Here is a 27,885-nt window from a genome sequence, read left to right on the forward strand (position 1 = left end):
AGCAAGCACTGACACAAACACATGGGAACCTAGCATCGAACACCCCGAATCAGATCGGGACTCGGTCCAAAATCAACCAGGGGCTGAACCAGGGCCAGACGAGAGGGGGACTTTGAAACAAGACTTAATAGTCAACCTTACCTCCAAAGTATTGACACAAGATGAGGTGTCAGTCTTAAACAGGGGTTTGGGTTTTGTCACTCCAAATAAGGGTGATGACTTCACAGTGCATCGCGAGTTATCTCAGTTTTTCCAAAAGGTGCGGCTGCATCATTTCTTTAAAGACAAAACACCATCTGAGACACAAATTGACAACACGAACACGGGCCTTAAGAATCGGTCCACTTTCAATCCTCCTTCACATTTAGTACCCCCCAGGTCCTTGCTTTTGAAAGAGCAGTTCTTGAGGAAGTCAATTTTTTATGTGAGAACAACAAGGGAAGTACATACCGTAACATCCCGACAAAGGAGTTACAGGCACTTTCAGCACTGACGAATGACCAGTCGATTACGATTAAGCCGGCCGATAAGGGTGGAGCGACGGTTCTTATGGACTCAGATAATTATCGAGCCGAATGTATTCGCCTATTAGGTGACAGAAATTGCTTTTGCCCCTTGAAAGAAGACCCTCACCACGTGTGAGCAGTATCATTAAGGAAGCAGTGGAGGAGGCATTGACAGAGGGATGGATTACAAATCAGGAATCAACATATCTCCAGACAAGCCACCCTGTCATGCCTTACTTTTACATCCTCCCCAAAATACATAAAGTCCAGAGGCCGCCACCAGGGAGACCTATTATTTCAGGAATTGGGTCCTGTTTGGAACCACTATCTACATTTGTGGATTTTTTTCTTCGTCCGATTGTACAAAGAATGCCAACCGACTTACAGGATACAAAAGACGTCCTTAGACTCCTGCCAACGGTGGATTTCAACCCCGACCTCGACATCCTGGTATCCCTGGATGTCGAATCTTTATACACCTCAATACCGCAGGACGAGACCCTAGAGACCATCTCAGAGATCCTAAGTCAAACTGAACTTCACTCTATCACTCCAGTCAATTTCATCATGACCCTGGCCTATCTGGCCATGAAAGAAAATTTCTTTCAGTTTGAAGAGCCCTATTATTTACAGGTATCGGGCACAAGCATGGGCAGCGTCTATGCGCAGAGCCTGGCGAATTTGTACGTACACAGGTTCGAAGAAATGCACTTCCTTACCACCGCCAACCCCTTCCAAGATTCGATTAGACTTTGGAAGCGCTACATTGACGATATCCTGGTAGTCTGGCGGGGTGACGAGGAGTCAGTTCGAGCTTTCCACGCTTGGCTAAACACACAAAATCGCTACCTGAAGTTTACACTGGAAATGAGCAGAGACAGAATTTCGTTTTTAGACCTCTCAATATATGCTACCTCGACTGGTCTATCAAGTGAACTTTATCGCAAACCAATGGCATGTAACTCTCTATTGAGGTTTGACAGCCAGCATCCAAGATCGTTAAGGGAAAATCTGCCCTTTGGCCAGTTTTTGCGCCTTAGGTGCAATTGCTCTACATCAGAGTCTTATAAACATCATGCGAATAATCTGTCCAAACAGTTACAAGACAAGATGTATCCCCGACGCGTGGTCAGAATGGCCTGCAAGAGGGCTTCCAACAACCATAGAGAAGCTTTACTGGAACCAAAAATTTCAAAACCTCCTTTGGAGCGTTTGACATTTGTCAATACCTTTAGCACCATGAGCAATTCCTTACAGAAATGCATCCGAAAATTTGGCGTTTCCTTAATACCATAAACGAACGAATCCCCTTGCCCCTTTTTGCATTCAAGAGAGGAAGTAATTTGCGGGATGTTCTGGTACATACAAGACCAAGGATGAAACCTAGCACTAGTAACACCTTATGGGACTTACCTCCGGTCCAAGGCCATTTCCGTTGTGGAAATTGCTCGATATGCCCTCAAACCAAACAAACTAAAACAATAGACATAGGCACTCAAAGACCCTGGATTCAGGCACATTTTTCCAACTGTAATAGTGACCACCTGATCTATTTAATTGAATGTCCGTGCAAGGAATGATATGTGGGCATGACCACAAGAAAAGTACGACTACGAATGCTAGAACATAAAAGTACCTTTCGGTGTGGCAAATCCAACACCAAGCTGACGAGACACTTTTTGGAGCATAAACACAAGCCTGAAGATTTTTTCTGGAAAGTTCTGGAGAAACCAGCCATACCTCCCCATGTGAGTGACAAGACTAAATATCTTTTTCAAAAAGAGCAGAGATGGGTGTTCAAACTCAAAAGTGATGCACAGGGTCTCAATGATGACATCCCTTGGACCCTTTTATGATAAGTGGATGTCTCTTGGGTCTCGCCTAATGTGCACTCATAGGACATATGGACTTACTATTAATATCTTTTGGCTGTCCAATATGTTGATTAAAAGTGATATTCCCTGCTGACTATACATAGGAATTAAGCAACTGAGGGTAGCATATACAGATGCGAGGGCATATAGATACACGAGTTTTTCAACACATATATCATGGAGATCTATGCTGTTTTAAACACACTGATTATACCTTTTTAAACACATTGATTGTTATACAATAATGTGTAAAAGCACTTTGAAAGGCTGCCATCATGGAGCTTTCAAATCCCACAGGCATTAGGTCACTTTACGCTAGTATAGCGGTTTGAGGTCTGTTCCGGACTACATTTCCCAGCCCGATGACGTATTTCTGTAGTTCTAACTCCCCATTGGATGGTCCCCTGTGACGTCACACGTCACATGACTCGGCCCGGGGACCTCGAATGGCGGCTGTTGATGAGGAAACGCCACCTCCCCCTGCCTCAGGACTTTTCCCGAGGTATCGACGGAGAGGTGAGCGTTTTTGATTTTGTAACTATCTCTCTGCATTTAGCAGAGACGCTTTTACAGCGCGCTTTGCTTTGACATTGAGGAGGTCGTTTTTCTGTATATTTGCCATCAGAATTCCATTTCCTCTGCATGGCAGGTCCTTGAAGGGAACTACTCGGTCTTCTTTGAGAGAAGACATAACCTTAGTCCCTGGGCCAGAATCAGGTCAGATAGATCGACATTTAGCCTGTCTTCCTCCTTGGTGGATATTACAAACTTATGTCCCTCATGACTCTTCGTGGAAGTGACAATTGGCACACTTTCAGATTTTTAAATATCCTTACTGAGTTAAATTCCTTGGAAAGGATCCCCATGCTATTACGAGGAAGCTGTTTCTGTTGTTTTGGCTAACAATCCATACGTTTATTATTGGGGACAAATGGTATTTTCATCTTTTCATTTTAAGTATCAGCCAGCACACACAAGGGCATCCTGTCCTCATATACATGGACAGGACCGATGGCTGATATGTGTATATATATACATATATATATATATATTTTTTAAAAATCCTATTTTGCAGGGCGGTGCCTCCCTTTGACCTGAGTCAGTGCCAGGTGAGGTGAGGTTTGTTACCTCACATTGGATAGGTAGGTGAACAACAGATTAAGTGTGAGCGATTGACATGGTATGCAAGTGCTCTTTCCTGTAGGTTTGATGTTTGTTTTATCTCTACAGGTATGAATAACCTATCATCCGGCGTAGAGGTATTGTGACTGATCACTTGTAATTACATTGTGGTTTTCCTGTTGTTGTTTTGTTTTTACTGTTTCAAAACTTGCACTTTAATGCAGTAGCTTTTATAACTAGATCCTGAAGAAAGTCGGGGTCCTTATGCTCATCACGGCTGAAACTAGTAGACCATTGTTTCGGTAGATAAATTCAAAACCGACACTGTGTTTTTTAACAAGCTCACCAGTGGTCACTAATAAATTTATTCTGGACTACTGTTGGACTTTTTTAATTCACTTATATTCACAATTCTATCTTTGCACTGCTTCTGTTGACTAGTCTGGTCAGTATACTTCTCTGAGATACTCAGCCTGTCATTTGTCTATCATTGGCATTACATCACGCCTAGTTCACTAGCGTTTGGCTTGCTGCCAGAAGAGCTGAGGTGACAGGGGCACTTCTGGAGTTCCAAATGATGACACTGGCCACGAAGGGCAGTTGATGGAAATCCTCTACTTTCTGTCTCCCCTCCTCAGGGTTTCTTCTGTCATGAAGTTGTTCTTATGTCAGGATCATCACACAACGATTAGCTGTCATATAAGCATATGATTTGCCACTACCTGTGTTCTGTGACCTTTGTTTTTTCCTTTTTTTCTTGTTAGACCACCAGTTTTTTCTTGTGTTGTTTGTAGCTGGAGAGCTACCAGAAGCTCTTGAGCTACTCGTTAGAGAAGCCTGACCTACACTCTGTATATCATTTGACCGTCCCTTCAACTTCTGCCACAACCTTTCCTTTCTCTGGCCCTTGACACCCAATAATGTGTTGAATCTATTATTGCCTGCTCTGTTGTGTTATTGTGTAGCCCTACTAGATAGATCCTCACCATGCAAGCATCTGTGTTTCACTTTTGGAAGATCGTAATAATGGATTACATACTACATTATAATATTCTCATGTATATACTCATGTTCATTTGTGTTCTCCTCAAACGTATTCACAATATCCTAATAACATGTGTGATGAAGGCTGACTCTGATCATTCCGGTTGAACAGAGAACCACAGGATGTAGAAGCTTCTCCATTTTATTGCTGAGCACGGGCGGGAGATTTTTAAACAGTCACATCAAGCCAGATAGTCCGACAAATTGTACATTCAGGGAGAAGTGCAAAGAAAGCGGCGGGTTATCCACTATGGCGGCGGAGCGTCCCCCCCCCCCGCCACCAGCAGCAACAGCAACAAAAATGAAGCTATAATAAACCATGTTTATTATTGTTTTATTTTTCTCCTATCGTAAAGCCTTGGGGGCGGGGCCAGGGGATGACAGGCACTGTGGGGGGAGTAGTGGGCACTGTCATCAGTGCATATGATAGTTTGGCTGGCAGTCTCAGGCCAGCCAAACCGTCATGCGCCCTGAAGCTCTCTCCAACCCCAGCGGCATTACCAATTTGGAGAGAGCAGGCACAGCGCAAATCCTCAGCACTCAGGCCAATCCTGCCGCTGCTCTCATGCTGTGAGAGCACCGTTAGGATTGGGCGCAAGCCAGTCTGGGAGCCTGTGCCTGCAGTGGAGCCAGAAGAACAGCGATGTGGGGGGGTATTCAGGTTAGTTTTTAGGGCTCGGGCCTGCCCTACACTGCGCATGCAGTGTCGCGCAGCAAGAGTCCTTTTCCCGGGGATTTGAAAATGGACCTGGAAATTCCCAAAAGTTCGTGCGTGTTATTTCCAAGGTCCATTTTCACTGGCCTTCGCGTCGTGCTGTTTTTTAACAGAGCACGCAATAGGCCATGGGCGGTCGCGTAGCTCCGCCCATGGCCTGTTGGTGTCTGTTACGCGCACCAGAGGCCATTATGCTCGCAGTGGCGCACGCGCACCACTTGCGGCTTTTTTAAAAAAAATTGTAGTTCGCGATCGCTTTCGATCGCTTTCATTTCTCATCTCCTTGTTTTCATGTTTCTGGAATTTCTCGTTTAGGAGTTTTCCCTGGAGGAGTGGGAGAAACCGGCGCCGATAAACCGGAAGAGCAGCAAGTCCGTGAGGTGAGTCCCTTCCTGATAACATTTCGGTTACAGAACTGGTTAGAAGGGGAAATGAGTGTGTGGATACAGAAAATGTAGTGCACAGCTAGGCTTACCCCTCTCCCACACCCATCGCCCTCTCGGGGGGCATCTGCATGTTGGGCCACGCATTGAAATATAAACCTTTCAGGGCTCTCAACAAATGCCCTTGTATGACGCAGCGTTTTGATACAGCGTCCACGTCCCCAGACACCCGGTGCTCTGACGGTATGGCAGCCGCATGCACAACACCTGCCCTTTTCTGGGCACACACCATCAGCAACTGCCCCACAGACGCCTGCCCCTTGCTAAGTCATGAGTGCCTGACCGATCTATCCTGCCTCCAGCTTTTCCTACCCAGCCTGTCCTCAACACCCTCCTGGACTCTGTCACCGTTGATAGACCCAGCCCAGTCTCTATAGCGACGGAGAAAACAATAGCGCCTGGAGGCATGGCCTGGTAGCCAAGGAAAGCGCAGTCGTAGCAAAGGGCGGGGCTCAGGAAACCAGAAGGAAGCAGGGCCCTGGCAACTAAGGGCAGAAAAACGAATGCCCCCATTATCCAGTCGAAGGAAGGACTCCCTTGTAACCATCAACGAACCGGAAAAACGTAGGCTCCAGCCGTGAGAAGGGTCGTAGATTGAGGACGCAAGTAAACACATGGCATTGCCTTCAGGGGAAGCACTGGTGAATTCGAGAAAATTCTTCTCCACAACCACATACTTTTGCCTATGTGACGGCATGGGCATCACCTCACCCCTACACCCTCTCCCCCCACACACATACACCATCTGCCTGCCTCACCCCCTCCCACACACAGCCTGCCTCATTCCACACACACTCAGTCTACTTTACCCAGTACACCCTAAGCTTACCTTACCACATACAGGTTCAATAACACTTCCTCTGTACACCCCGGATTAATCTTTTTGATAGGATTGAAAACGTATAGACCGCTGAAAAGTGATACTTTTTACAGGTACTGCAGGGCACAAAGTGTCCTGGAAATAGAATAAGAAAAAAACTATAGGTTCAAAATGATAAGACCCCTAACATTCCTCAGCTGGGAGGTCAGAAGGCAAGATATGTCTCGAGTTTCTTTCTGTTAGCAGTGTGCGCTCAGCTCAGACGCTGTGCCCTCGGCTTCGCGTGTCTTTTCATTGTACTGTCTCTCTGGGTTCATGTCAGTGTCTTCCCAGTCACCCACGGACCAGGACTTCTGGGTGTCCGCGACACGTCAGTTTCCGTGAGGACTCATCCTTACCCAGTGTGTGAGACTCCCCTGTGTCCGGCTCTCTCTCCCAATGTCTGAGACTCCCCTGTGTCCGGCTCTCTCTCCCAGTGTCCCAGACTCCCCTGTGTCCGGCTCTCTCCCAGTGTCTCAGACTCCCTTGTGTCCGGCTCTGTCTCTGTGTCGCAGACTTCCTTGTGTCCGGCTCTGTCTCCCAGTATCCCAGACACCCCATTATCTTTCTGTGTCACCCCATATGTTTGCTCCTCCATAAGCACGCGCCCAACCCCCCAGTGTGCACATCTCCCCGATGTCCGAGACTCTCTATTGTCATCCTATCTGCATCTCTCGGGGTCCATTGCTCTCCCTGTGTCCTCCATTGTTCGCGTCGCCCAAATGTCTCTGAACCCCATTGTCTTAGTGTCCATGGCTCAGTCTCTCAGCGTTCATCACACAAGGTGTTTGGGGAGAGAAGTTGGCCTAACGGCTAGGGCGGTTGACCTCGAATCTGGGGAACTGGGTTCCAGTCTCGGCTATGATGCTGAACATCCTGTGATTCTGAGCAAATCACTTAACCTCCCCATGCCTAACAAAAATGAATGTGTCCTCATGTAATGCAACTGGCGCTATGTAAAGCGCTTTGATACCCGATGCGGGTCAAGTTCACGCTATATAAAACTGTAAAAAAATAAAAAGTGTGCAGGGTTTCTCTGTCTCTCTCCCCCAGTGTCTGCGGCTTCTGTGGTTGCTGTCTTTGTGTCTCTTAGTCTCTCTGTGTCTCTCTGTGTCCGTCATTCTAGGTGTGCAGCTCTTGTCTTCTAGTGTCTGCAGGCTCTGTTGTCCATCTGTCTCTTAGTGTCCGTGTCTCCCAGTGTCAGAGTGCTTAATTTGTGTTAAAAAAACAAAATCTAGTGCCAGGGCCCTCACCAGGAGACCACCGTAGCTTCCACCGCCCACTGCAACAGCCAGCCCTGCCAACGACAGTACCCACACAACTACCAACCATCTCGCTCCTACAAGTGTGACAAATCAGACTATTCCAGGCATCCAAATCTATAAGAATGGCTTGGGAGGCAGGTTTCAGTTGTTTTTAATGCATATTGAATTAATAAACAAATGTTGTTCTGCTTAACTTTAAATTTCACAAACAGCGCCACCTTGTGGCAGCTGTCATAAGTACCAGTGTTGACAATTAAGTGTCGGTGCTGAGCATTGGAAACTACTGGCTCAAATTAAGCTCTGTGTCTGCCTCTCCCATTTGTCTGATTCTCTCTTTGTTACATCTCCAAAAGTCTGTATCACCCAGTGTCTGCGGCCCATCTCTTTTTCTCTGTTTCTTAATGTCTCTTTCTCTTGGTGTCTGAGTCACTCTGTCTGCCTCTCCCATATGTGTGAGTCTCCCTGTGTTGCATGTTGCATCTCGCAAAGTCTGTCTCTTCTAGTGTCTGCAGGCTCTGTGGTCCGTCTGTCTCTTAGTGTTTGTGTCTCCCAGTGTCTGTGAGTCACTCTGTCTGCCTCTCCCATGTGTCTGATACTCCCTGTGTTACATCTGCCAAGGTGTGTATCGCCCAGTGTCTGCAGGTTCTGTGGTCCATCACTGTGTCTCTGTTACACAGTGGCTGTCTCTGTGACAGTGTATGTGATACCCATGTATCTGCCTCTCCCATGTGTCTGTCTCTCTCCCATGTGTCTGCATCTGCCAAGGTCTGGCTCTCCTAGTGTCTGCGAGGTCGGTGGTCCATCGCTGTGTCTCTGTGACACGCTGCCTGTGTATCCCAGTGTCTGCCTCTCCCATGTGTCTGTCTCTCTCCCATGTGTCTGCCTCTCCCATGTGTCTGTCTCTCTCTCCCATGTGTCTGCCTCTCCCATGTGCCTGCATCTCCCAGTGTCTGCGGGGTCTGTGGCCGTCAGTGCACACATCAATTGTTAACGCATCCACAATTAACTATTGTAGCAATCGCAGTATGGTGCACTTTACTTTTAAACATATTCATCTAAAGCGCAGCATGCCACCATTGCTACAATTCCAATCCAACCCACATAACTCCACTAAACACCACATGCATACACTCCATAACACATGGCTAAAAGACATTGCCATTTACAATGCCATTAGCTCTAACTCAAATAAATCCGAGACCTACTGCATTTCCAAAGCTTGTTTTTTTTTTTACTTTTGTTTTTTGTTTTGTCTTCCCTCTCCCCCACCCGCCATGTTTTTTTGCCCGACACCTGCCCCGACTGCTAGTTTTATCACGTGCTGATCAATGTTGAGGCTTTGCACAGAGTGATCAACTGGAAAATAAGCCCTTGATTTGGAAGAAAGTATGATCCTTTACTTGGGTATATTTCAAAACAGCCGTGGGCTGTGTAGGTAAGAGTGGTGGGGCCTGGGGGATTTCAACAGACGACAACGAGTGAACATTAATTATTTATTTAATTTTCCCTCTTGGTCATTTGTGGAAACCTCCCCCCCACCTCACTGGTTTTACCTGCACGGTCTGCGGCTGTTTCAATAGATGGTACGAAGGCAAAGTCTGCACATACCAAGAATCTACTCTGTCTAATAGCCCTGGAAAAAGTACTAATGCAGGGTCGGTAAGGCGGTCTCAAATAAAATATGAGAACGTTCATTCTGTCCTTAAAAGCTCAATCGCAACTGGTCTGACAAAAATAATAGACTGTGAGCCGGGGATGGAATTTATAACTCTTCCCTGCTTTAATACAATGATGGGGAAAATTGCATAGTTTTGGTTAATAATAAAACCCTCTAAAGGGAAAGGAGCGATAACATGTATGCATCCATAACATAAGTGATACACCTATAGTTTTAAGCAAAATAGAGGGTCCAAAATAATCTTTTGAAGCCTATTAATGGGGTATGAAGAGTAAGGGGTAAGAAGAGAGGGTACTCACAAAACAGAGAGAAACACAAAACCCCACAAAATGTCACCACCCTAGTAGAGTGAACTGCAAACCAAATCATACTGGTTAAAAAAGTCTTCCCAGATATCTACACGATTAAGTAAGACACGTCAGACACCCTACTGTACATCTGTGTGTCCATCACTGTTTGTGCTTTGAATGCAATCTCAGCCTTGTCTTTTCTTGGGCTTCTTTCCTTGGATGAGCATGGAGATTTCTTTTAAAATATAGCAAAGGCCCACACACAGTATTGTTTTTCCCTGTGTGTTGAAGTCCTTCTTCATGTTCCATGTCCATTTCCAAAAGCATGGTCTGGCAGAAACATGCAGGGAAACTCTTTGTCGGCCGCCTCCCTCCCCTCGGTAAGGCGGAGCGACTTTGACTGTTGGTTTTGTGTCCGGTTGGCTGTCCCTTAATATGGATAATAGTGGGTTTGGCAGGGCAGGAGGACTGCCACTTCCTCCCCTTTCACTAAAACATAAACAAGACCTTCTGTCTCCTTTATAGTCCCCTGGAGAGCCAACCTCTCTCCACATCACCTTCATATGTAGAACAGAGGTCTTCAAACTTTCTTCTTCTAAGCCCTCCATGATCCAAATGTTTTCATGTTAGACATCCATTCAAACCTTTATGGGAATGATAGAGCGCACATAGCACGCTAACTTGTGGGGGTGCACTATACTCATGATTACGATGCACCCGTATATAATCATAGTGTCACAATGTATTATGTTTATAAAATGCATTTATTCTACATGATAATTAAGAAATGTAATGTGCACTTTAAAAAGATTGTGCATAGTCTGGAAGACATCTTTGATTCGACATGTATAAGTGTGCAATTTAATAGTATATTGACATAAATATAGACGTGTGTGTGAAAGTTGCCTGAAGTTTAGGCCTAAAGCTGCAGGTTGTTTACGATTTTTGTTCCTAGCTACTGAAGAATTAATTGAATGCATTTTTGGATGTGCCAGAACAGTGTGCTGTCCTCCCATTGCAGGTATAAGCAATTTAACATTGTTATTTTAGTTAGGGAGATAACTGAAATGTCTTTAAACAGCCTGAGAAGCGAGAGGGGAGGATATCTTCCATGCCTGGCCTATCTACACTCCAAGGTCACAAGAAGCAAAGAAGATTTAATTAAAGAAATCACGGAAAAACACAGAATCTTTGGAGAAATGAAACAAAATGTCACGTGATACCTATGGGAGGAGGCTGAATTCATCCTTTTGTATTGTGCGCAGTGACAGAAAAATCAGACTTCTAGATTTTCGGAGGAAAAGGAGCATCTTGAGAACAAGCTCCATAGCCTTAAGCTATTCTGACTCATTTGTCGTGAGTACTTCTAAGAAGTTTGCACGTGCTGACACCTTTTGAGAAAGAGATTGGGGAACCAACTAGAGACATCAGAAATGACAGTAGTGGAGGGAAAGATTATTTATGCTTTCCTTCCTAATGAAAAGGGATTTGGACTTTGCCTCCATCTTGGGTTGTGTACTAATCTTGGAGTTTATTACTCTGTGTCTTTTATTTATTTATTTATTTATTCAAAGTTTTATATAGCGCGAACAGGATCCTTACAGATATCAGAGCGCTTCACAAAGACAGGGTAGGGGCAGTAGAGATAATGGGAACAGTATAATAGTCCATAACATGGTAATAACATGGATAATAAAAACATACATAAAACCAATCCAAATACAATCAATTAAGGAAGTAATATAGGACAGCACAAGTCATTGATCCCACTACAGAGGTGTTTAGGAGGATCAGTAAACCAACGTGTATCCGGTCTTGGTCGGTAGTAAGAGAGTAGCGTAGTAATGCCCCCAACAAGTAGCGTATAGTGCCAAGGGATAGGGTGAGCAGTGACATGAGCCAATGCAGAGTCTCTGAACCAACCTCTATAACGATCAGGAGATCTTGGCCAGAAGGATTGTTTTCACCTCTTTCTTGAAGAGTGCAGTGGAGGAGATCAGCCTTGTTTCAGGCGGGAGCGCATTCCAGATCCTGGGTGCCATTCCTGAGAAGGAGCGCTTGTAAGTTTTCACTTTCCGGAATCTACGAGGTTTCAGGAGTAGATTTTTTGTACTCCTATTGGATCTCGAACCTCCTGATATAGACAGCTTTTGGGCGAGGTAGTTGGGTGCCTTGTGGTGTACGGCCGCGTGTGTCATCACTGCAATTTTTAGCTGTATTCTGGCTTCAAAAGGCAGCCATTTTAGAGACTTTAAGTCTGGGGATATGTGCGAATGCTTTCTAGATCCAGTAATGAGTCTCGCGGCAGCGTTCAGGGAGGCTCTTAAGGGTGCTGTTGTGGATAGCGGGAGACCGCTGAGGGCCGCAATTCCATAGTCTATTCGAGGGATGACTAAAGCCTGTACCGCCGTTTGGAAGTCTTTGGCCGGGAGGAAAGGTTTAATTTTCCTCAGCGTGTTAATTTGGAAATTAGCTGCTTTTGTGGCATTGCTGACGTGCTGCTGCATGTTGAGCCTGGCGTCGAGTGTGATGCCTAGGGATTTCGCCGAGTCCACGATGGTAGGTTGGACATTGAGTGCTGTTAGGTTGTTGAGCCAGGTCTGGGTGGTGGAGATTTTCGCCGGAGGTGAGATGAGTAGGAACTCAGTTTTCAGGGCATTTAGTTTGAGGTGATTAACGGCCAGCCAGGATTGGGTGTTGATAAGCGTGGAGTTCAGATGTTTGATATCTTCCGGGGATTGTAACTTTAGATAGAGTTGTGTGTCATCAGCGTACATATGAAATTGAACATTGGATGCTTGAAGCAAGGTGGCGAGCGGTTCCATAACGAGGTTGAACAGTGTGGGGGAGAGGGAGGATCCTTGTGGGACACCTAGATCTGCAGGCACAGGTGTAGATAGCACATTGTCGATCTTGAACCTCTGAGACCGGTTGTGAAGGAAGGACGAAAACCACTTGAGAACAGTTCCCGATAGCCCCATTCTAGTACTTAGCAGCTCCAGCAAATTCTCATGCTTGACCGTGTCAAATGCTGAATTTATGCCGAATCCGTTATATGCGTAGATTTGGTTCTGTTTAATGTTCCTGTACCTATATTCATTGATACTCCGGTGTGTGTGTATCCAACTATTTTTGGCCTTATAATAAAATCCATAAACTGGATTTCGGAGTTTGTGGTCTTTAAAGCATGACTGCATTGTATGTATAATCTTGATACGTGTATTTTCCTCAACAACTTTCAGTAGGAAAATAAAAGACCATCACGCTTAATGTGGAAGATAAGGCAAGGTCCGAATTTGGCGTTACCAGGAATAAGGGTAAGGGAAACGACAGGATGAGGCTTAATGAATGACATGCAGGCTGGAAGAAAGGGAGACAATCTCCAACGCCAATATGTTTTCATCTTGGAATATACACTCTAGCAGAATCGTCTGATGTGATTTCCTTCTTGTATTTCAGTGGTATCTAACCTATCCCTAAGCCACTAATAAAGCAAACAGAGGCACCTAAAAAGAATTTGTTTTGAAAACTAAGGCATGATGCACATCTCTCATTCTTTTAAGTATCCTAGGAGAGTGAGATTCAGGGATGCTGAGCGGTGATCCCATTTAAATCAATGGAAATGCGTTTTTGGGAAGATAAGGGAGGTTTTCAGGGTGAATTAAGCCATTGAAGTCAATGGAAGACATGCCCCTGGTTTGGAGGGTGGTGAGTCCATTGAAGGTGACTCCTCCTAAAGAGAGTGAAATGAGATAAACAAATGATGCTCTCTGTCCCGTTGCAACAGAGGCGGCATTCATTGGCAGACAAAACAAAATCAGATTTCAGAACTGCTTTTCTTTACCAAGTGCTTTCTATTTCACAGAATTTTCAGTATGTTTCCAACACTTCATTGAGGAAAGCATTGCAAACAATCAATCGATCAGGATTGGCAAAGCATGACTAATCACCCGATACGGTATCCAGGAGCAACAGAGCCCTTGGTAAAGAAACAAACCTCAGGTCTGCTGCTTCTGGCCATTCAGGCTGCAGCAGCTTTGAGACTTTGAGGTCTTCTGGCTTTGAGATGCGCTTCTTTTGAGGCCTTCTGGCTTTGAGATGCGCTTCTTTTGAGGCCTTCTGGCTTTGAGATGCGCTTCTTTTGAGGCCTTCTGGCTTTGAGATGCGCTTCTTTTGAGGCCTTCTAGCTTTGAGATGTGTTTTATTTTAGGGTCTCTCAGGGCCATATGTATCATGCAAAATCGCATTCGCAAAGGCCAAAATTCGCAGAATTTTGGCCTTTGCGAATGCGAATTTGCTAAATGGAATGTCTGAAGCAAAACTGGTGCAAAATAAGGAATCGCAAAATTTGCGCGCAAATTTTGTGATTCCTTAAATGCAATGTATTTAGCAATTTTTTTTAGCAAAATGCCCTTAAGGAATCGCAAATTACCACCAACTTCTAGTTGGTGGTAAGTTGCGAATTCCTTGAAAAAAGCAAATTTTTGCAATTTTCAAAGTGCCATGTGACGCACATACATGCCCTTAGGGCATGTATGTGCGCCACATGTGCACCCATGCATATTTCAGGGGTGCAACAGGGTGTCCTTTGGACACCCCTGCACCCTTGAAATTATTCTCAATTTGCGATTAGCAAATTGCGAATCGCAAATTGAGAATAACTTCCCATTCATTCCTATGGGCCTCCTGGCCCATAGAAATGAATGGGAAAGTATTCCTTAATTGCGATTCGCAATTTTCTAATCGCAATTAAGGAATTCTAAGGAATCGTAAAAAAATGCAATTTTGTACATACATACCCATTTGCGATTCTCAAATAGCGATTTCTTAAAAATCGCTATTTGAGAATCGCAAATGGGTATCTTGATACATATGGCCCTTTGTTCTTTAAAACATTTTCCTCAGTACAGCCTGCCTCTCTTCACTGGTCCAAGGTGAGCTGACATGCTGCAGCAGGCAGGAGTTTGCCCTCATCCACTATTCCACCAGTGTGAGGCCCCAGGAGGGAGGACTTCATATTATTTTATTAAGCACTACAGTGGTGACCCCTCCTTGCACTGTTGCCTGGGCAGTTGTTAAAAGGCCCCATGAGGAAGCCTCCTCTCCCTATTTGTAAAATATCACAGCAAGCCCACACCTCGTCCTCTTACCTTACAATTTGCCCCGCTCCCATCAGCCGACATTAACACCCCCCAGGACAATGGGCAGCGCTGCTCTGGGTGGGCACCTGTGCCCGCCTCATGGGGCAGCAGACTACTGCACTACCCTCCCATCAGTGAGAATGAGATGCTGAAGACAGTTGGAAACACACCAAACAAACAAGGTCGCACTTCCCTGCCACATTCATAAGCTAGGGAAATGGGGAAACATCCTTTACAACGTAACTTTTACCACGCAGTGCTTTTACGACGCAACTTTTACAACGCAAACCATTACAACGCATTGCGCTGGGGGGCACTCTAGGATAGGGAATAGGTTTAATGTACTATCCAACACCTTCCCTACTATCCACGGGGACTGGAGTTGGAATAATAAATTAAACTATTCACTATCCAGCGCCCCAAAGCACTATGCGTTGTAATGGTATGCGTTGTAAAGCTCGCGATGTAAAAGCATGCGTGGTAAAAGCATGCGTTGTAATGTCGTACATCCAGGGAAATGACCTTTAGTAATTCCCTCCCCATACCTGGTGACTCCATAAACTCTGCTGGTGGGTGTGTGCCCCCCTGATTATCACACCATTGAGCTGGGTTTATGTTATGTTATGTTATTCGAGCTTGTAACGCGAACGGAAACTCCAAGGAGTGTCCCGGCGCAAGCCTTGTGAGGGGAAGAAGGGCCAATTTAAATAAAAAGAAACTTGTTCAGTCTTTTTTCGAAGAGAGTGGGGTCTTGGATGCTGTGAAGGGCAAATGGAAGTGAAATCCAGGCTGAGGCAGCCCTGAAAGCAAGAGAGCTTCCACCCATTCTCTTAAGGCGAAACTGAGGTATGTGGGCTAGGAGCTGAGAGGCTGAACAAAGTTGTCTAGCGAAGCATAGAACCTGAAGCATTTCCTTAAATAGATTGGACCGGAACCATACAGGGCAAGATACGCCAGGGCTGGGGCTTTAAACTTAACTCTTTCGGCCACCGGCAGCCAGTGAAGTATGCGCAGATGTTGTCTTACACTGTTTCTGATTGGGATGTTAAAAAGAAGCCTGGCCGCTGCGTTCTGGACTTCCTGCAGTCTGTTGAGGAGATAGCCCGGCAAGCCAACATACAAGGCGTTGCCGTAGTCGATACGCGAGAGTATCAGGGTGCGAATAACCATTTCCTTGGCTGCCCTAGGGAGGAGCGGGAGACATTTTCTGATGGAGTATTCCAAAGCAGTTCCCAGCAAGCTTCTTGATCTGAGTGGAAAAAGACAAGTTCTCTTCAAACCAAATCCCAAGATTCTTAGCGGGTTGCCCCGTTGAGGCAGGCATGGGATATTCAGCAGGCCAGAGTGCTTCCCTAAACTGGGGGAGGGGAGGGGTACTCCCAAAAAGGAGGATTTCTGATAAGTCCTCGAAGCATTTTAATTGTGCAGAGGAAAGCCTTTGAAAGACTGCTGACAGACAGTTTTTTGCCCTTGGATTTTCCCCAAGTAAACAGAAGCTGGGTGTCATCAGTGTATACAATAATTTTGGCTCCAGGCTCTTCAGCGAACTAAATCAAGGGAGTGGTGTGTATGTTAAAAAGAAGTGACTGAGTGGAGTAAGGCGCCCACTGTAAGGGCCTGTGCTCGACATCTTGGTCACAGGTTCAAATCCAGGCTGGTCCACTCATCCTTTCATCCTTCTGAGGTCCATACAATGAGTACCTTTGAGTAACAATAAACATCTGCTATTCGGTGCCAAGATACCCTCAGGTGAACATGTGCTTTGCAAACACTTATGTAATTTACCCCTAACCATAATACCAGTGAGCATGGATGGCATGTGAGTTATTAACCGGTGTTTACAAGGTTCTTTTGTGTGAACTGTCCACCACTCAGTGGTTGCATGCCACCATGCTTATCGAAAGGTCTCAAGAAGACAAAATCCAAGATTACTATATGTGCCCTCGCCAAGCAACAGACCTTTATACCACCACACGCTGCAATTAGTTGCCATACCATTTATGTTTAGCAACCAGTGCAAACCGGCACAATTCTGCACAACCACATTTCTCCATGAGGGGGGAGAACCATCTTTGTGGGCCTGTGGGCCTATGAGCCATGACCACCCGCTGTTAATCTAGTGACCCAATCCTTTGTGCTGTTCTAAGGTATGAGAGGAAAGGGATGTATGACATTACAACGCATGCTTTTACCACGCATGCCTTTACAACGCGGTTTTTACAACGCAAACCTTTACAACGCATGGCGCTTTGGGGTCTGGATAGTGAATAGTTTAATTTACTATTCCAACTCCAGTCCCTGTGGACACTAGGGAAGGTGTTGGATAGTAAATTAAATGTATTCCCTATCCTAGAGCGCCCCCCAGCGCAATGCGTTGTAATGGTTTGTGTTGTAAAAGTTGCGTCGTAAAGGCACTGCGTGGTAAAAGTTGCGTTGTAAAGGATGTTTCCCAGAGGAAAGTCTTACATAGCGTGGCAGATCTGAGAAGAAATGTAACTTAGGATTTACATATTTAACCATTATATTGAGTGTTTTTGTTTGTTTTATTCTCAGTGATTTTGTTCTTTTTTGCGGGTATTTGTAGAATGATCATGAACATTCTGATCCATATATTCTACAATACATTCGGGTACAGTAAGTGCACACAAATAAAATCTAATGTGTGCACGCATGGATCTGGTAAAGGAATAGGAGGTGAGTAAGTCCCAGAATAAAAACTGCAAGTTCTTTGGCAGGTCTGTTGTCCTCCAACTGCATTTGCTACACATGTGTACACCCTACAGGGAGGGGTATGGAATATGTATCTGTTTTCTCGTTTTCTGCAGAAGGATAGCTTTATCCAAAACTCTGGGTGCTAAGAAATCAAACCAGGTGTACCCCGCCAAAAGGGGTGTAAGCAGCACAATCACATTCATCGACCTAAAGCCTTCCTCAATTAATTCAGAATAGAATATGAAGTACTCTCACAGGATGAAGCAAGGACAGAATTCCTCCTGTTTGCCAGCAGCTGCAAACAACCACACATCTAAGCCTGGTTTATCCCTTCAGCAGACAGATCATGCATAATTAAAGTGACTCATACTTGACACAGACTTCATCTTCAAAGAAGCCATCTCCAGGAAAAGCTAAGACAGCTTGGCAGATATTTACAAGAAAATGTTGGAGCATGGTGTTATGCCAAATTTGCCATAAGCCACGCACCGACATTTTCAAAATGCAGGGATGCCCCATATTTACAAAAAATATGTCTCACCCCTGCGTTTCCCCTAGGGCTGGCGCTAAAAAGATGCCTAGCGTAAGCTCATGCACGCTTGTGCCATGTTGCAAGGATGCCGGCGCTGCAAGGGACACCTTCCTGTACATAAACAATCAATAATGGCGATTGGCTCTTTCAATGTGTGCTGCATAGCAAAAACGAGGAGCCAGGCTAGGACAAGGAGTTCCCTGGCATTCGTTTTTGGCACTGCCTCATAAATACAGATCCTTGTAAACCTGAGGCAGCGTCAAAAAGCAATGCTGTTGTGGTGGAATGCCCACAGCAATACCCATTGCCCACCCCTTTGCTGCAGCAGACTGCGGAGGGGAGGGGCATATTTACAAGTTGGCGTTAAGTCAACTTAAGTGGCTTAGTGCCACCGTGTAAATATGAGGAATGGCGCAACGCCACCAGATCATTAATCAAAAGTGACGCGCCGGTGGTGCTTACCTTAGGGGCTTGTAAATATGCCTCACGGTTACAAACACTTCATCCTGAAAAATAGCCACACCCTTACTCCATAAAGATATTTTTTTTAACAGTAGAAGCCACGGTCTTCTGGCACCTGGGGATAAGAAATGCACTGCTTAATGCCCCACTGACTCCACTAACCGGCTATGCCACGCAACATCCAATCAGGGACTTGAAGAAATTTGACCATGTCACCCTACAACTGAAGAATCTCCATTGATTCCCCCTCCAGGCTTGCATCTTCTTCCAGACCAGCTAAATCACCTACATGTCCATGAGAAATAACAATCTAACACACTTGACCAAGAGTAGAACCTTCTCAGACAGGCAGCATTTCACAAGGAACAAGGGGCCATATGTACCATCAACCTGATTTGCGATTCTCAAACAGCGATTTTTAAGAAATCGCTATTTGAGAATCGCAAATAGGTATGTATGTACAAAATCGCATTTTTTTAGCGATTTCTTAAAATTCCTTAATTGCGATTACCAAATTGCGAATCGCAATTAAGGAATACTTTCCCATTCATTTCTATGGGCCAGGAGGCCCATACGAATGAATGGGAAGTTATTCTCAATTTGCGATTCGCAATTTGCTAATCGCAAATTGAGAATAATTTCAAGGGTGCAGGGGTGTCCATAGGACACCCTGTTGCACCCCTGAAATATGCATGGGTGCACATGTGGCGCACATACATGCCCTAAGGGCATTGATGTGCGTCACATGGCACTTTGAAAAATGCAAAAATGTGCATTTTTCAAGGAATTCGCAACTTACCACCAACTAGAAGTTGGTGGTAATTTGCGATTCCTTAAGGACATTTTGCAAATTTTTTTAGCTTCATACATTGCATTTAAGGAATCGCAAAATTTGCGATTCCTTAAATACAATTGCAAAATAAGGAATCGCAAATTTTGCTATTCCTTGTTTTGCACCAGATTTTGCTTTACACATAACATTTAGCAAATTCGCATTCGCAAAGGCCGAAATTATGCGAATTTTGGCCTTTGCGAATGCGAATTTGCTTGATACATATGGCCCTAGGACTTCTTCACAGTGGTGACAAAAAAAGTGCAAGAAATGAAAAACCGAAAGCAGTCCTTCCTCGTCCTCGCTTCCAACTGGAGGAATCCTTGGCGAAAGCAGAGCTATTCCTAATTCCTACTCTCTTGAAATGCAGAAAGAAGTGTTAGTTTCACCTCTTCAAGGATCATGCCCCCTAGAGTGGGATCTTACCTTACTCCTGCCTCCCCGTAACCTCCATAAATCTTACCCCAGTGTCTCACCCTATGCTCAGGGCTTCATTTCTTCATGGCAAAGTTCACACTGTCAAAATAGTCAAACACACACATAGGTATATAGGCAATCACTTATCAAGTTCAGAGCCATTGACAGGAAGATTACTATATGGTCATATTCAAGATGAGTTTCTGGTAGGGTTGTGTTTTTTTTGCGTGTGCTAAAGGGAGGGGCTTAACTTCCGGGGTGGTGACTGGCAGCAATGCACCGGGGTAAAGTGTCCTTCCTCTCTGGTGTATGTGTAGTGGGTAAATTACATACATATTAACACAACCTGAAGTAGGGTGAATACTTCTTGGATCATCACGCAACCCTCAGCGACTCATGTCAGTCCGCGTCAATCAAGGGGCGTGCTTGAGATACCAATGGAAACATGACTGCCGCAACCTCACCCCCACCAGACTGAGAGAAGGTCCTCGCCCCCTGAATTTGGTAATTGATCCTGTATACATTATACCACCAACAATTGATTGTCGGAGACATGTCATTAGCATTGTGTGTGTGCTTGTAAACATGCTCACCTGTACTGCATGTCAATGTAATCGCTGTGAATTTTGTTGCTTTTTTTTGTTATATGATAAAACTTTAATTAAAAAAAAAAAATCTTCGTCGCCAAGGTGTGATCGCACCGTGGCAAGGCTTCAAAGTATTGTTGGATGTCATATCTCAAGAGCCTTCAGCGGGCCGCAGTAGGTGTTAGCATCATTATATACGTTGGAAAGTTAGGAGTAAATACATTTTTACACTTTTCCATGTTAATATTATTTTTTCATATGGACATCTTTTTTTAAGCTGTAGATATTTTGTGTAGTTTGTAAATCACACACCGGAAAATCTATATTTTGATCTTGGAGGGTGCAGATGTACCATAGATCTCTCTTGTAGTGCCCAGCTGCCACCAATATGAATAAATCAGGGGCATCTTTGGACTGGCCTCGAGGGCAACCAAGCAATGCCTGCGAGGGCTGGTCTGACAGCTCAGAAAGTGGGCTGCTCTTTGTGGACCTGGTTTATGACCTGCTGGGCCTGGTTTTACTGCTGATTTCCTTGATATTAAAACAAGCATTTCCTGCAGAAAACTCAAATCTCCCATACCTTGCAAATCACTTATACAGAGAGGGGCCGATTCACAGAACTAACTTAAGACAAAATCCTAAACTTACTTCTTTTGGAATTCACAGAAGTTAGGATTTTGTCTTAAGTTTGTCTTAAGACAAACTTGAGACAGACTTAAGACAGATTTAAGACAGACTTAAGACAGACTTAAGACAAACTTAATGCAGACTTAAGACAGACTTAAAATAGACTTAAGACAGACTTAAAACAAACTTAAGACAAAATCCTAACTTAAGTCTGTCTTAAGTCTGTCTTAGGTCTGTCTTAAGTTTGTCTTAAGTCTGTCTTAAGTTTGTCTTAAGTCTGTCTTAAGTTTGTCTTAAGTCTGTCTTAAGTCTGTCTTAAGTTTGTCTTAAGACAAACTTAAGACAAAATCCTAACTTCTGTGAATACCAAAAGTAGTAAGTTTAGGATGTTGTCTGAAGTTAGTTCTGTGAATCGGGCCCTCTGTCTTTACAAGTTTAGAACTGTCCCAGTTTGCGAACATGGGCTACTTTTTAGCTGTCTGATGCACAAAACTAGTGCACCCCCATGTGATAAACACATAATAGCAAACTCCTTGCTCCTCCCCAAACCCACTCTCTTAACTTCTAAACACCTTCATGTCTGCATTGACCTCTATTTCCATTGAACACCAAGAAATTAGGATTCTTTTAATTGCAACAACTATAGCACAAGCACTACAACCAAGAAGGAATCATTACCATTGACATCTCTTCTCACTGCCTTTGCATTCCTTGATATCTTAAATCTTTTCTAAAGAAATGTTTTTATGTCTGCAATTATTTGATTCCTAAGCTGCACTTTAAAATTAATTTGGTCGTACAACGTGCAATACAATTGCGTTACAATAAGGAATTTGATGAGAAGCTAGGTCTGGAGCACAATGTTTCCGCCTTGGTATTTTTCCTAGAAACAGACGTGATCCCTGCATTGTTCCGTGAAAACGACAACACCATGTACATTGCAGCCATTAGCAACCAAGGCCAGAAAGATTTTACCCATGACTTAGATTTTCTATAGAGGAGCTTGGTGTGTTAAAGGAAAATATTGTTCCAGATGGTCCAGAAATATTCCTCTTAACCCATTAGTGCCTAGAACCTTACTCCAGTGCAGGGTGCTTGAGCCTGAAGGTTGGGGATGATGGCCAGTCCCATTGGTGGAGGGTGCATTGGTGTGGTGACATCATCCCTCCATTGATGCGCGGTTTGACCTGTCAATAGGACCATCAGGCAGCGCCTTTAGGGCTGGTCGGAAAGGACAGCATTTACCATCCTTTTTTGGCTGTTTTGGGGATTGTTTTATGGTCTTTTGGGTCGGTTTTTACTGTTGATTTCCCTGATATTACCACAAACATTTCCTGCAGCAAGAACAAATCCATAAAGTCTTCCATCCCTTGCAAGACACTTATACGGCGTGTCTTTAATAGTTCAAAACAGCACCAGGTTGTAAATGTGGGCCACTTCTTTACCTAGCTGATTTGCTAACGAGGGCCGCTGGCCGGCCTCGTTTCTGTCCCTGCACAGATGATGCTGCAGTGGTGACCAGCTGCACTACACTGAGGCTGAGTGGGCGATGAGGATGCTCGCTACCTGGATGCAGGGCGGGCTTTAGGGCAGTGTGGCCGGTGCGGCTGCTCGGGGTGCTGCCCTGGAAGCGGGCACTGACCTCAGGGGGCGCTGTGTTCATCAATAACTTAACATTTAAAAGCACCTGCTGCCGAGTTCCTTGTGCGTCCAGATTTCAGGCAGCAATAAAAAGGTCAAGATAACTCTTGTGATGAATGTTCCTGCTAGAGTGAGAGATCAGAGTTTTGTCTAGTGGCAGTTTTGACTCATCATAAAGTAGTGCAGTGGGTTAATATCATAAATCCGAGGGTGAGTTGTCATTAAGTACTATAAGGCTTTCATCAGTTGCCGGTTAAACATTTCTAAAGCAATAAAATGCTTCAGCAGAACCTAATGTATACATTATGCCAATAAAGTTGCAATTAGTGACAGAGTTGGAAATATGAGAAAGTGCACAGTGCACAGTAGTGTAAGTGCAATAGTGCTCCTGTCAAAGTGGCCAGTGGTGCAGGCGAAGCTGGTTGTATTCATGTACAACAATGTGCCTCAAATAGCAGTAACTATTAGAAATCCAGACTGGCATGACTGTGGGATGGTTGTTTGGCAGCCGAAAGTGCTGGAGATATTATTTCTTTAATAAAGCGCCAAGGCCCACATGCATCATTGTTACATTTTGCACTTCCTAATTTGCGAAAAATAAGGAATCGCAAATTAAGAAGTGCAAAATGCTATGCATCATTATTTTCGGTATTCATTTGGGATTCGGTAAAAATCGCAATTTTTACCGAATCCCAAATGAATACCGAATTCTTAAGTAAATTTTCGCAATTCCTATTGATTCCTATGGGCCAAAAGGCCCATAGGAGTCAATGGGAAGGCATCAGCAAATTGCGAGTGGCACTTAGAAAATTTCATGGGTGCAGGGGGGGGTCCAATGGACCCCCCCATGCACCCCTGAAATGTATTTTTCGCATCATGTTTCACACACACATGTCCTAAGGACATGTGTGTGTGAAACATGAATGTTGAAAAAAAACCATTTTCACCATTTTAAACACTTTTTCCAAATTTACCGAGTGGTTCAACCACTCGGTAAATTTGGCACCCTAATTGCGAATTTCCACTTGTAAAAGTAATGATGCATTGCTTTTAAGAAATCGCACATATGCGACTTCTTAAAAGCACCCGCAATTTTAGAACTCGCAACAATGTTACGAATTCTAAAATTGCTTCATGCATCCCAAAAAGCACTTTTGCATTCGCAAACGGCCGATTTTAAGGAATCGCACCGTTTGCGACTACAAAAATGCTTGATGCATGTGGGCCCAAGTGCCTTTAGATGATATCCTCGAAGCTCCAAACAGAGTAATCAGCTACAATGACCACAGTACATAGCGGTAATATGCAGCCAATTTTACAACGTCACGATGACCAGGGCCGGACTGGGGACCAATACCAGCCCTGGCAAAGTGCTCGGCCCCCTCCCCCCCTTACCCTCCCCGGGGGTTAGGGGAGCGGCCGAGCTGTTTGCCAAGGCCGGTTTCGGCTGATTTGTTACAAGGGTCGATATTGCAGCTAATCTGCAAAAACGGCTCTGTAACAAAAACGGCCCCCAGGGGCCCAAAATCGTCCCCCACCCTAGCGGGCGGCCCACCGGGGAAATGCCTGGTGCCCACTATTACCAGTCCGGCCCTGACGATGACAAATCAAAAATAAAACTTTTAGCAACAAAGCTATAGTTGAGTCGGGCCAGTGGCCTCTATTTCTGTCCTTGGCCAAATCCAAAACGCCCTGATTGACGGGCCTGCACAGAATTTAAGAAACCATTGCACCAGATATTTGTCCTTTTGATTGCGCACTGTGCAGCAGTCAGGCTGGGAGGTAGCTCAGCAGAATAAGCACTTAGTGGTCTGATGTTGGGGAGATCAGGGGCCATATTATGATGGGTTGTGCTGGCTCAGGTCAGAGCCAGGAGCCTGTCTTAATGAATGCTGTAGTGTGGAAAGTGAATTTGTTTAACCCGATATTTCCCTGAGTTAGTGCATTATTTCAGATTGCGCGCATCTGAAACAGAGAGGCAAACCCGGCTTACTGGTTCCGAGCTGTACAGCCTAAAAAACAATCCCTAATGGTCAGATTATATAAACTCACTTTAGACTCTGAGGGTGCATAACAGCTGCTTGCGCTAAGCCACCTAAGCCATCACTTTGCGGACCACCAAAGCCTGCGCCCATGATGCTTCGCTCTTTGATCTTCCCCTGTCGTTCCTGAAGAAAGAGAGCTTGGGCCCCATCATGAGCAGCTGCGCTGCTGCAGAGCCGTGCATCTATTTTCATGCACTTGCACTGTCTAAAGTGCGTTAAAGTTTTTCCAATTTAGTGCACTATTTTCGAAAGGCAAAGCATGCTCACTGTTTCCAAACTGTCTGATAATCATGCTCTGTAACAAATTGGGTAACTGTTTGAAGGAGGTGAAACCCTAGTCAAGCAGGAGCCACAATTCTTCTCTGAGTGAAGTCAAGAGCAAACCCTAATTAACCTGTGCTCAACGCCTGGTAGCTTGGCACAGATCAGTCAGAGCAAATGTGCAAAGTATTTGTACAACACTTCCAAATATTAACACAATAAAAACATACCACAAAAGGATCTTGCAACAGATTTAGATTTAGAAAACTAGAGTGATTTTTGCTAAATAAAACAAGACCAAAGTGACAAAAATGCAATCAGTAGAAGTAGAGATATTCATTTTTAAAGATCTTAGTAAAAATAGTGCCAAAAAGCACAAAGCACCAACTGTGGATATCTTGTCACGCCAGACCGGTACAAAGACACAGGTTCAGGCCGACCGCAATGGAGCATGGGCAGGCTACATGGACCCCGTTAAGCCCACTGAACAAAGTACTTTAAATTCTGGTTTGAGGAGCGTTGCAAGGATCCGTGATGAAGATGCTTCGTGCAATCGAAGCTATGCATCAGTTTCGAGGTGTAATTGTAATTTAAAACCAGACTCTACCATGACAGTATTTTTATTTACAAATCCAAAGACACCAACAATTAACTGGTTACCTGCTCCCATGTAGAAATTACAGCATATTAAATGTTATTAGGTAACTTCAATGTTATCCTAAGGGAGAAGTAGGTCTTGCAGTAGTGAAAAACCAATGTCAGAGTTTTTCACTACCAAAACATGTTAAACTTAAAAATACATGGCCAACATTTTAATTTCACTACATTCTGCACTTTTTGCTGTCCAGGGCCTTACCTAAGGGTGACTTATATGTATTAAAAAAGAAGTTTTGGACCTGGCAATATTTTTGCCAGTTTGTAATGTCATTTTAAAACTACACACACAGACTTCAATGGCAGGTCGAAGACATGCTTTAAGGGTAACCTAAGTGGGTGGCACAGGCAGTGCTGCAGACCCACTAGTATCATTTAATTTACAGCCCTGGGTACATGTACTACCACTTTACTAGGGACTTATAAGTACATTAAATATGGCAATTAGAGATAAGCCAATGTTACCATGTATTAAGAGGAGGGCACATGCACTTTCCTAAGGCCAACAAAAACAAATTTAGCAAAAATAGGATTAGTGAATCAAAAAGTTTGGGAGTGACCCTGCAGAAAGGGCCAAGTTGAACATGCTCTAACTCAAATAAATATCAGGTTATGTGAATGCAAGTTAGGCAGTGCAAGTGCATAAGTACAGGCGTTTACCTCTGCACCTGTGCACCTAGCTATAGTGCATCTTTGAGGCTGTGTCATGAACAGGTGCACTGGCTCATCATAGAGGCGAGCCCTTGCTTTTTGCAGCTGGGGTGTCCAAAGTTCATATATATGTCAATGCATGAACCTTAGACAGCACACATCGGAAACACAGAGAGGAACTCCCTGCTCATCATGTCTGACATGTTCTGTCTGTATTTCATGGAATAATCAGGCTAGAGTTCAGAAAGTGAATGAGCAATATGCACAATTTGGTAAACATCACTTACAACGAAACTTTTACAACGCACTACCATTACAACGCGGTAATTACAACGCAAACTATTACAACGCATTGCGCTGGGGGGCGCTCTAGGATAGGGAATAGGTTAATTTCCTATCCAATAACCTTCCCTAGTGTCGACGGGGACTGGAGTTGGAATAGTAAATTAAACTATTCACTATCCAACACCCAAAAGCGCTATGCGTTGTAATGGTATGCGATGTAAAAACCGCATTGTAAAGGCAGGCGTTGTAATAGCCTGCGTTGTAACGTCATACATCCGCACCATTTACCTTTTATTTTTATCTTGGGGCATTTGCAATGAGTTCAAAGACAGGGGTAAAAGCTCAGGCTACGTCTTCTGACAAATTTTTCTGACTGCAAAGTGAGAGGATTTTGTAAAGTGAACTACGTGACAATCTTTCCAAGGTACATGAAATCTGAAATTATTTCAAAATATATCAAAGGCAAGTAAAACAGAAATGAAGGACAGTTTTTCGTAGTTCTGAAGTGTGATTGATACAAACATTCCAGGATTAACTCGAACTAAGACAATTTATTTGGTGATGCGCAAACATTTTATCAGAAAAACGGTATGTCTGTGCAAATTTAGCAGGCATTTCGATTGAAAATGTAGTGGCTTACAAGCTTTACTTGCTGCTATATTTTGAAATATTTCAGAAGACATAGCCTAAGATTGGATGTACCTCAGTACAACGCGACCTTTTAGATCGCGGTACTTTACAACGCTGCCATTACAACGCAAGTCGTTACAGCGACTTGCGTTGGTGTGCGCGGATTGAGGATTATTATAATTTTATATTCCACCACCAGCCCACGTAACAGTAGGGAAGGTGTTGGAATATAAAATTACAATATTCCTTATCCAACAGCGCCATCCAGCGGAAGTCGTAGAAACGACTTGCGTTGTAATGGTATCGTTGTAAAGGTAGTGCGGTGTAAACACCCCGTTGTAAACGGTGTTTCCCCTAAGATTTGACCCCTGTCTTTGAACGCATTTTAAATGCCACAAGATACAAACAAAATGTAAAGGTATCTTAATTGCTCATTCCCCTTCTGAACTCTAGCATGGCTATTGCATGAGGTGAGCTATAGGCTATCGGCCAGAATCAACCTGATGGCCAGCTATAGGCTCCTCTGCTGCCAGCTTAGGCAAACCACTTTCATTTCATCCCCCATGCCCTACAAATCATTAAAGGGCGCAGTAACAAAACAGAAGCCGCCTT

The 27,885-nt window shown here is 44.3% G+C and overlaps 1 long non-coding RNA gene across 2 annotated transcripts in view; it reads left to right on the forward strand.

Annotated features, from left to right (window-relative positions):
* The first annotated feature begins 2,841 nt into the window (after positions 1 to 2,841).
* Positions 2,842 to 27,885, forward strand: part of LOC144785650 (uncharacterized) — a 250,783-nt gene continuing 225,739 nt past the window's right edge. The window contains exons 1-3 of one of the 2 annotated variants that reach the window (XR_013602010.1): positions 2,844 to 2,896; positions 3,611 to 3,639; positions 5,577 to 5,641. This is a non-coding gene — a long non-coding RNA (uncharacterized LOC144785650). Of the gene's footprint in view, positions 2,897 to 3,610; positions 3,640 to 5,576; positions 5,642 to 27,885 lie in introns of both variants that reach the window. The other variant, XR_013602009.1, reaches the window with a different exon arrangement.

This window comes from Lissotriton helveticus, chromosome 10 (genome assembly GCF_964261635.1).
Source record: "Lissotriton helveticus chromosome 10, aLisHel1.1, whole genome shotgun sequence".
Taxonomy (NCBI): domain Eukaryota; kingdom Metazoa; phylum Chordata; class Amphibia; order Caudata; family Salamandridae; genus Lissotriton; species Lissotriton helveticus.